Consider the following 9,409-nt stretch of genomic DNA (forward strand, 5'->3'; position numbering starts at 1 on the left):
AACTCCTCACACATACACGGAGATATTATATGATTGTCTTAATAAATCACCCAATATGAACTCCAATGTGTGACAGGAAAGTCTATGCCCCAAAAAATGAGTCTGTTAAAAAAATCACACTAAGGCCACATTCATAAATTGCGTTACGGCAACATGCGCCTTTACCTACGTGCGGGAAAACATGGCACTCACAGGGGTACACATTGATATACCCTGTGTTAACGAGGACCCAGTCACACTTTTGCTTTGTGGCCGCGTGCGCCAAGGCCTCATTTACATGGGCGTATAAATGAGTACAGCGCATGGCGGCCATGTTTACCCAGAACACCTGTGCATCCATGTGCGGGAAAACATGGCCCTCACAGGGGTACACATTGATATATTGCCCCGTGTGAATGAGGCCTGTAAACACACATACTAATCCAGCGCACTCCATACAACCACAAGTCAAAACACAAATGGGGGCAATAATGACAGGGCCAATCTAAACTAGAGTTGCCACCTCATCCCTTTAAACCCGAACACATATTAATTACACAGGTTCTGTGGCTGATTAAGGTGGTAATTAAAGGGGTTGTAAAGGTAAATGTTTTTTCACCTTAATGCATTCTATGCATTAAGGTGAAAAAACATCTCACACTGCTGGCGCCCCCAGTCCCCCCGTTTTACTTACCTGACCCCTCGAAAATCCCGCGCTCGCCCCCGCCGTCCTCTTCGCCGCTCAGCCTGGCCGCTGATTGGCTGGAGTGGATGGATTGGCTCGCGCTGCTGTCAATCACATCCAATGACGCAGCGCGCCGGGGGGCGGGGCCTTGAGATACAGCGAGCGGCTATAGCCGCCGGCTGTATCACGGGAGCGCGCCCGCAGTGCTTCTCACCAATGCGAGGGAGCTCGCATTAACGTGAGAAGCACCTGCGGGAGGAAGCAGAGACAGCCGCCGAGGGACCCCAGAAGAGCAGGTTCGGGGCCACTCTGTGCAAAACGAGCTGCACAGTGGAGGTAAGTATGACATGTTTGTTATTTTAAAAAAATAAAAATTTTTACTTTACAACCCCTTTAAACTCACTTAGTGCCTTACCTGCATTTAAAGCGGTTCTTCACCCTAAAGGGGAAGTTCCGCTAATCTGATCCCTCCCCCCTCCGGTGCCACAATCGGCACCTTTCAGGGGGGAGGGGGGTGCAGTTACCTGGATAATCCAGGTATCTGCACCCACTTCCGGGCAGACCACCGCAGACCCCCGCAGACACCCTGCCCCCCCGTTGTGTTCTGGGAAACACACAGTTCCCAGAGACACAGCGGGGGACCATAAGAGACGCGCAGAGCGACTCGCGCATGCGCAGTAGGGAACCGGGCAGTGAAGCTGTAATGCTTCACTTCCCAATTCCCTGACAGAGGATGGCGGCGGGGGCAGCAGCGAGACGAGCGATTGCTCGTCACCTACCGAAGACATCGCTGGACCCTGGGACAGGTAAGTGTGATTTTATTAAAAGTCAGCAGCTGCAATATTAGTAGCTGCTGGCTTTTAATATTTTTATTTTAGGTGCAGAACCGCTTTAATTAGCCTCAGAACATGTGTAATTTATATGTGTTCGGGTTTAAAGGGATGAGGCGGCAACTCTAATCTAAACCGTAATTAGCGGTGCTGAAATATCACTGTTGCTACTATCAGCTGGTGGTGAATAAATGTTTTGACCTTAAACATCACACTTAGGGCCCAGTCACACTTGTGCATTGCGGCAACATGCATCAAGGGCTCTTTCACATGGGGCGTAGCAATGCGTACCACATGTGACAGCCATGTTTACCCAGAACACCTGTGCATCCACGTGCGGGGAAATGTGGCCCTCACAGGGGTACACATTGATATGTCCTGTGTCAATGAGGCCTATAAATGCAAATAATGATCCCGCACACTCCATACAACCCCAAGTCAAAACACAAATGGGTGCCAACCAATCCAAACTGTATGTCGTGGCCCTGAAATGTCACTGTTGCTACTATCAGTTGGTGGTAAATAAATGTTTTGCCTTTAAATATCACACTGAGGGCCCAGTCACACTTGTGCTTTGCGGCAAAATGCGTCAAGGCCTCGTTCACACGGGGCGTATAAATGCGTACCACGCATGATGGCCATGTTTACCCAGAACACCTGTTCATCCACGTGTGGGAACACATGGCTCTCACAGGGGTACACATTGTTATGCCCTGTGTGAATGAGGCCTATAAACGCAAATACGGATCCAGCGCACTCCATACGACCGCAAGTCAAAACACAAATGGGTGCAATGGTATAGGTCCAATCCAAACAGTACTTAGTGGCCCTGAAACGTCACTGTTGTTACTATCAGCTGGTGGTGAATAAATGTTTTGACCCTAAATATCACACTGAGGGCCCAGTCACACTTGTGTGTTGCAGCAACATGCACCAAGGCCTTCGCTCACACGGGGCATATCAATGCGTACCATGCATGAGGGCCGTGTTTACCTGTACAGGGATGCGCAGAACACCTGTACATCATAAACGCAGGTGAGCACTGATACGTCCCGTGTGAACAAGGCCTTAGCGTGGCCCCATTGATATCAATTGGGACGCAGCAGCTGCGCAGACACAGCCGCTACTTCTAATATGACATCCATGTAGGTGCATATCCCCGGACTCACGTTGGGGTTGATTTACTAAAGGCAAATAGACTATGCGGAGCTTCCCCTTTCAGCGCTGTAACAGTTTGAATGTGGGAAAAAGGAGGGTAAGAGCCTCTTTTATAGGCCCCCCCTTTCCTCATGGGATCTGAGGCAGCGGCTTAAAATTATTAGAATATCAGTTTTGAAATTTGCTGCATTTCAATTGGTCAAAATAAGATAGCCAGTTTAAATATTATAAAATATTAATTTGAATATAATTGGTCTGTTAAATATATTTCTCCACCAATAAATGATTTAAATCAAAAAAGGTACCCTTATAAAAAAAGGTCATTAATAACGATTTTTTGACAGTTGGCCAGAAGAACTGAACCTGAGAAGAAGCTCCCTACCCTCCACTCCCACGGCTTTTTATGTGGTTTAATACAATATCATCCAGCCTGAGCTGTAGTGGCTAGGTTGTATTTGGTAAAGTGATATTATAAGATGTTTTAATATATTTTGGTAAAAGTTATCTATTAATATATTAGTTTATACCAATAAAACAGCCGCGGCCTATAATATCCAATAAAATTGTTTGTTAAATCTTACAATGTTTGTCTGTAATCAATTTATTTAAAATAAAAAAATGCATTGCCTGCTGCCTTCTATCCCATGACAATTGCGGGGTGATGCAACGCTGTACTCATATGACATTTTTATAAAAAATAATTTACACAAATAGAGCTTTCTTTTGGTGGTATTTAATCACTGTTGGGTTTTTTATTTTTACTGACTGAAAATTGTGAAAAAAACATGTTTTTCTTTGTTTCTATTACAACATTTTGCAAATACAGAATCTTCAGAAATTGAGTCCAAAATGTATCCTGCTAAATTGCTTTGGTGAAAATAACCCAAATCAGTGTATTTTATTTAGTCTATAGGAAAGTTATAGAGTTCACAAACTATAGGATATATATCTGAAAATTAATCAATCCTGATGGCCTATCTCATTTCTTGAGACCCGAATATGCCAGGACAGTACAGATGTCCCCCAAATTACCCCTTAGTAAGAGGCAAAGCGAGTTATTTGAAGTTGTAATTTTTTTTTTTTTTGTTTTTTACATGCTGTCACCAGTGTAGTACAGCGTCATCATATAACTGGTAACGCGGTGATCAGGGACACTGATTGGTGACAGTACAAAAAAATATAAAAAAAATAATAATCTTATTTATTTTATTTTTTACCATTTTTTTTTGTTGTTTTTAAGACACTTTGACCAGACCAATATAATGTTACCATGGTAACATTGTACTACTCAGGAGAAGTGATCAGTATTTATTCATTTTTTACTTTATTTTTTTTACACATTATGTTTGCTTATAGCAATGAATTTCATTGTTATATGCAAGTATTTTACTGAATGAAATCGATTAATTCAGTTTGTTTTGTTGTGGTTAGCAGTGATTGGCCAGCTGATCACATGGCACAGATGGGCTGTGATTGGCCCAGTCTGTACCATGTGATCACTGTGACCAATCACAGCTAGCAACACAATTATACGAAATGGATGGCTTGAAAGGAAGCCGTCCATTGTTTATTTCTACAGTATTGTTTGTGACCTACAGTATTGTTATTGTGACCTGATGTGATTGATTATAGCGGTCACATGTTAACTACGGTAATCAGCCATCGGCTGTGTCCATGAGACACAGCTCAGCTGGTGACAGATTGTGCCGCAGCGCAATCAGGGAGGGCGTCATATGACATCCACCCAGAGGGACAGGAGGCCAGCCCCAGCGTGATTCTCCCATATACAATGGGCTAAATATCACACTGGGGGTTTATTCACACTTGCGTGCTAAGGCCTAATAAACATGGGATGTGAGGACAGTGTTTAACCGCACAGGGATGCATTGGTGTTCCGTACATCACTGTGCAGACAGTCCCATACATGTCAATAGGGATGCAGCAGCTGCACTCACACTGTCTACATTCAGGGCCGTGCACCCACACGGATATCATATTGGAAGCAGCGGCCATGTCCGTGCATCCGATGCATCCAAATTGACATGAAAACATCCCTGGGTGGATAAACACATCCCTCACAAGGGCTATGTATTGATACACCCCGTATTAACCAGGCCTAAAACCACACACATTGCAGCAACACATGGCCGTATATTCATGTGATCAAGCACACTCCATACAGCCTCAGGCCAAAACATCAACTGATGCAATGGGAATGGTGCCATCAAGCAGAGAATTCCCCAAAAAGTCACTGTTGTTACTATCAGCTGGTGGCAAAGAAAATAGTTTTCCCTTAAAGAGGAAGTAAACCCTGATGGGTGTTACTTCCTCTTTGTCTCCCTGCAAAGGTAAAGCATAATGGACTACTATGCATCGCATAGCAACTCATTATGTGTCACTTAGAATAATGCCCTTGTTTTAGCTGTAGGCCATTTAGATACTTTGAAGCCTGACTGGAATACTCCCAGGACGTTGTTAGGACAATGCTATATGAGGCCTAGTAATTACTGCTCACCTCCATCACAGGAGTGAGCTCTCAAACACAGCTCAGAGCTACTCCACCATTACAAGAGTGAACTCTCAAACATTGAGCTCAGAGCTACTGCATCGGGAGAAAGAAAGAGTGTGATATGGTCATGGACAGGAGGAAGGGAAGACGTGTAGGAACAGAGAAGATGATGGTGGATGGAGGAAGACAGAGGAGGCAGAAGGCAGACCATGAGATGGTCATGAGCAGGAGGAAGGGAAGACATGTAAGAACAGAGAAGATGATCATGGATTCAGAGTAGGCAGAGGGCAGAGCATGAGATGGTCATGGACAGGAGGAAGGGAAGGAGTGTAGGAACAGAGAAGATGATCATGGATGGTGGAAGACAGAGGAAATAGAAGGCAGACCATGAGATGGTCATGAACAGGAAGAAGGGAAGGAGTTTAGGAACAGAGAAGATGATCATGAATTTGGAAAAGAGAGAGGAGGTAGAAAGAGGAGCATGAGCTGGTCATGGACAGGAGGAAGAGAAGGAGCATAGAAACAGAGAAGATGATCATGGATGGGGGAAGAGAGAGGAGGCAGAATATGATTATGGATTTAAAGAAAAGAGAGGAGCCAAAGGGCAGGGCATGGACAGAAGGAAGGGAAGGAGTGTGGGAGCAGAGAAGATGATCATGGATGGGGAAGAGAGAGGAGTCAGAGCATCAGGTGGTCATAGACAGGAGGAAGGAAAGGAGTGTAGGAACAGAGACGATGATCATGGATTCAGGTAAGAGAGAGAAGGTATTGGGATATGATTATGGACAGGGAAGAGAGGAGGTGGGAGATCTGTTGTGGACAGAGGACATGACCTGGTCAGGGACCATTGGGATCAGCAGCTAAAGTCAGGCTCAGTATGGGAAATATCAAATGTCTTACAGCTAAGCTCTGGGGGGAAAAATTGTCAGAATTTTCTTCTTTTCAATATTCATTAGTGCTCCCCTGGTATAAGGCCAGCACGAAAGATATCTGCTTAGCCATATTGGCATCCTCAACCTCTATGGTCATACATGTTGATGGTCCTTCTACTGAAAGATCTTATGGCCATCACATCTTCACACTGCCATCTCTGGTCAATGACCAGACATAATCACTATAGCCAGCGACTGTTTCCTTATTGTTCACATGACTGTATAGGGTGTAATTCATTAGATATTATAGTCTATATACAATAAGCGGTGCTGTGTTCCTGCAGAAATGTGGACAAATTCCTATCTACTGCTGGATATAAAGAGAGCTGAGCTGAGTGCTTCTCCACCATTCAAGAGACGCCTTGTATTTTTATCAATGAACACAAAGCTTCCTCTGATTGGCTGAGGTGGTCTAGGCAGGAGAATTATGTCTCTATTTCCACCTCAGCCAATCCGAGGCAGCTTTGTGTTCATTGATAAAAATACAAGGCTTCTCCTGATTGGTGATAAAGTCCAACTTTCTTCATATCCGGCAGCACACAAAAAGTTGGCAGTACTACTGCCAGAACATAATGCCACTTGTGGTATGTAGATATTGCCACTAGGATATATTACATAGCGACCATGTCATTATGCAATAAAAATAGATTGTTTGAGCCAAGCACACTATTTAAAGTGGCACTAAAGCTGGAGTTCTACATTGAACCGAATCTAGAGTTATTCTTTAACTTTTGAGAGAGAAAAGGGTCAGAACCCCTGCCAGGTTTTTATTGCTGTCTGTGTACGCTGCTGGGGAGATTCACCCCTTCACCCCATCTTTTTGTTGTAGTGACCGCAGTCACTGGGAGAAAGTAAAGGGAAGTCCAACATTTTAACTGTCAACAGAACAAGAGGTTAAATCTCCCTAACTTTGATGGGATTTCCTCACTTCCTGTTGTGTCCCTGTGACAGAAAGTGAAGGAAAATCTCCCCTGTGGGGACACAGAAAAAAAATAATCTGATAGAGGTTCTAACACTATCTTACTGTATCCAATCTACAAATAAAGACTGGACTTTAGAAAGACTGTAAAGCCTCGTACACACGGTACGATTGTTGGCCAACCAAGCATCTGATTTTTATCAAAAGGGGGCGTGTGCTAGGATCTGGTCTTGCATACTAACGGTACACAATTGTCATGCCCCAAACACGAACGTAGTGACGTACTAAGAGGAATTTCAGCTCTTGAGCTCCACCCTTTGGGCACCTTCTGCTAATGTCATGCTAATGTAGTGTTTGGTGAGGATTCATTCCGAGCATGCGTGCTTGTACTTTGGACTTGTGTGTGACTGACTTGTGTACACACTATACGAAAATCTGACAACAGACCGTAAATTTACTAGCCTGCCATCCAACATTTGTTGGCAGAAAAATGGACAACAGTTGTCTGAAGGAGCATACCAACGGTCGGATTTTAGGTAAACAGTCTGTCGTCACACAATTCCCTAATGAAAATCCGATCGTGTGTACGAGGCTTTAGAGTATGAGTATGGAGTACTGTCAGTTGATTTTAGCAGTTAGTAGGTTGTTTGTGAGTTTAAATGTTTCTTTTTGTCCTAAGGGCATGTGCCAGGAACTAACAGCACATAATTATCGACCAACAAACCCAAACATAGTGACGTACTACGTGGAATTTAAGCTCTTGAGCACCACCCTTTGGGCACTTTCTGCTGTCATGTTTGGTGGGCATTGATTCCGACCATGTGTGTTTGTACTTTTGTGTGATGGATTTGTGTACTGACCATATGAAAATCTGACGTCAAACCGCTGCCCGCCGAAAATTTACTAGCCTGTCATCCATTTGTTGGCTGAAAATTGGACAATTTTCAAAAGGAGCGTACTAAAGGTAAGATTTTAGGACAACAACCTGTCAACAGATAATCCCCTGCCAACAATCGTACTGTGTGTACCAGGCTTAGACCCCTTTCACACTGGGGCACTTTGCAGGCGATACAGTGCTAAAAATAGCGCCTGCAAAGCGCCCTGAAAGAACCGCTCCATTCACTCCAGTGTGAAAGCCCGAGGGTTTTCACACTGGAGCGGTGCGCTGGCAGGACAGTAAAAAAAAGTCCTGCTAGCAGCATCTTTGGGGCGGTGTGTATACCGCTCCTGCCCATTGAAATCAATGGGGCAGAGCGGCGTTACCACAGGCACAGCTTTGCGGGTGGTTTAAACCCTTTTTCGGCCACTAGAGGAGGTTAAAAGCATCCCGCTAGTGACCGAATACCTCCGCAAATATGATGGTAAAGCGCCGCTAAAAATAGCGATGCTTTACCTCCACTCCAGTGTGAAAGGAACTTTAAAGTGGTTGTAAACCCTTACAAACCACTTTGACCTACAGGTAAGCCTAGATTAAGGCTTACCTGTAGGTCCAAGCAATATCTCCTAAACCTATATGGTTTAGGAGATATTTGCCCGAAAACGGGCACCGCTGTCTACGGCGCATGCGCCGTAGACAGCGGCGCGCAGGCGCACTGAGCGCAGCATTTCCAAGAATGGAGCTGCTGCGCATGTCGACTCCCATCCGCATGCGCGGGAGTGACGTCATCGCGGCTTCGCCAAATGACAGCGGCGGAGCTGCGAGACCCCACCAGCAAGATGGATGCGGCGGACTACAGGGGACAGCGGCGACTTCGCTGGCTCCTGTGTCAGGTATGTGACACATAATGAGCTACTATGCGATGCATAGTAGTCCATTATGCTTTGCCTTTGCAGGGAATGAAAGAGGAAGTAAACTCATCAGGGTTTACTTCCTCTTTAAACCGGAGTTCTGCTTTAAAAAAAATAATAATTTAAAGTCAGCAGCTACAAATACTGCAGCTGCTGATTTTTAATAATCGGACACTTACCTGTCCCAGGGTCCATTGATGCGGGGAAACGAAGCCCAGCTCTTCACCCCCTCCTCTCTGCGGCGCCGACATTGTCACTGTGGGCGCCCAGGTGCGGCTTCACAGCCGGGCACGCACTGCTCATGTGCGAGCCGCGCTGCGACATGTCCCAGATGATTGCCGAGAGGGACAAGGGAAAGATGAACTGACTTTCGGTGCCACTGCAGAGCCCTGGAAGTGGGAGCTGGGATCCTCTAAGAAAAAAAGGGTTTCTGCTCCTCTTACCCAAAAAAAAATTATGTCAAATGTGGCAGGTCAGGGGTCACCTTTCCTTAAAGCAGAACTTCCATTTTTGGGTGGAACTCCGCTTTAAGGCCAAGCCACATCTCGGGTACACTGGACCACATCCCGGGTACACCGGACCACATCCCAAGTACCCCGGACCACATCC

The sequence above is a fragment of the Lithobates pipiens genome, unplaced genomic scaffold, assembly GCF_037356315.1.
Source record: "Lithobates pipiens isolate NorthernLeopardFrog02 unplaced genomic scaffold, aLitPip1_a1.2 Scaffold_10, whole genome shotgun sequence".
Taxonomy (NCBI): domain Eukaryota; kingdom Metazoa; phylum Chordata; class Amphibia; order Anura; family Ranidae; genus Lithobates; species Lithobates pipiens.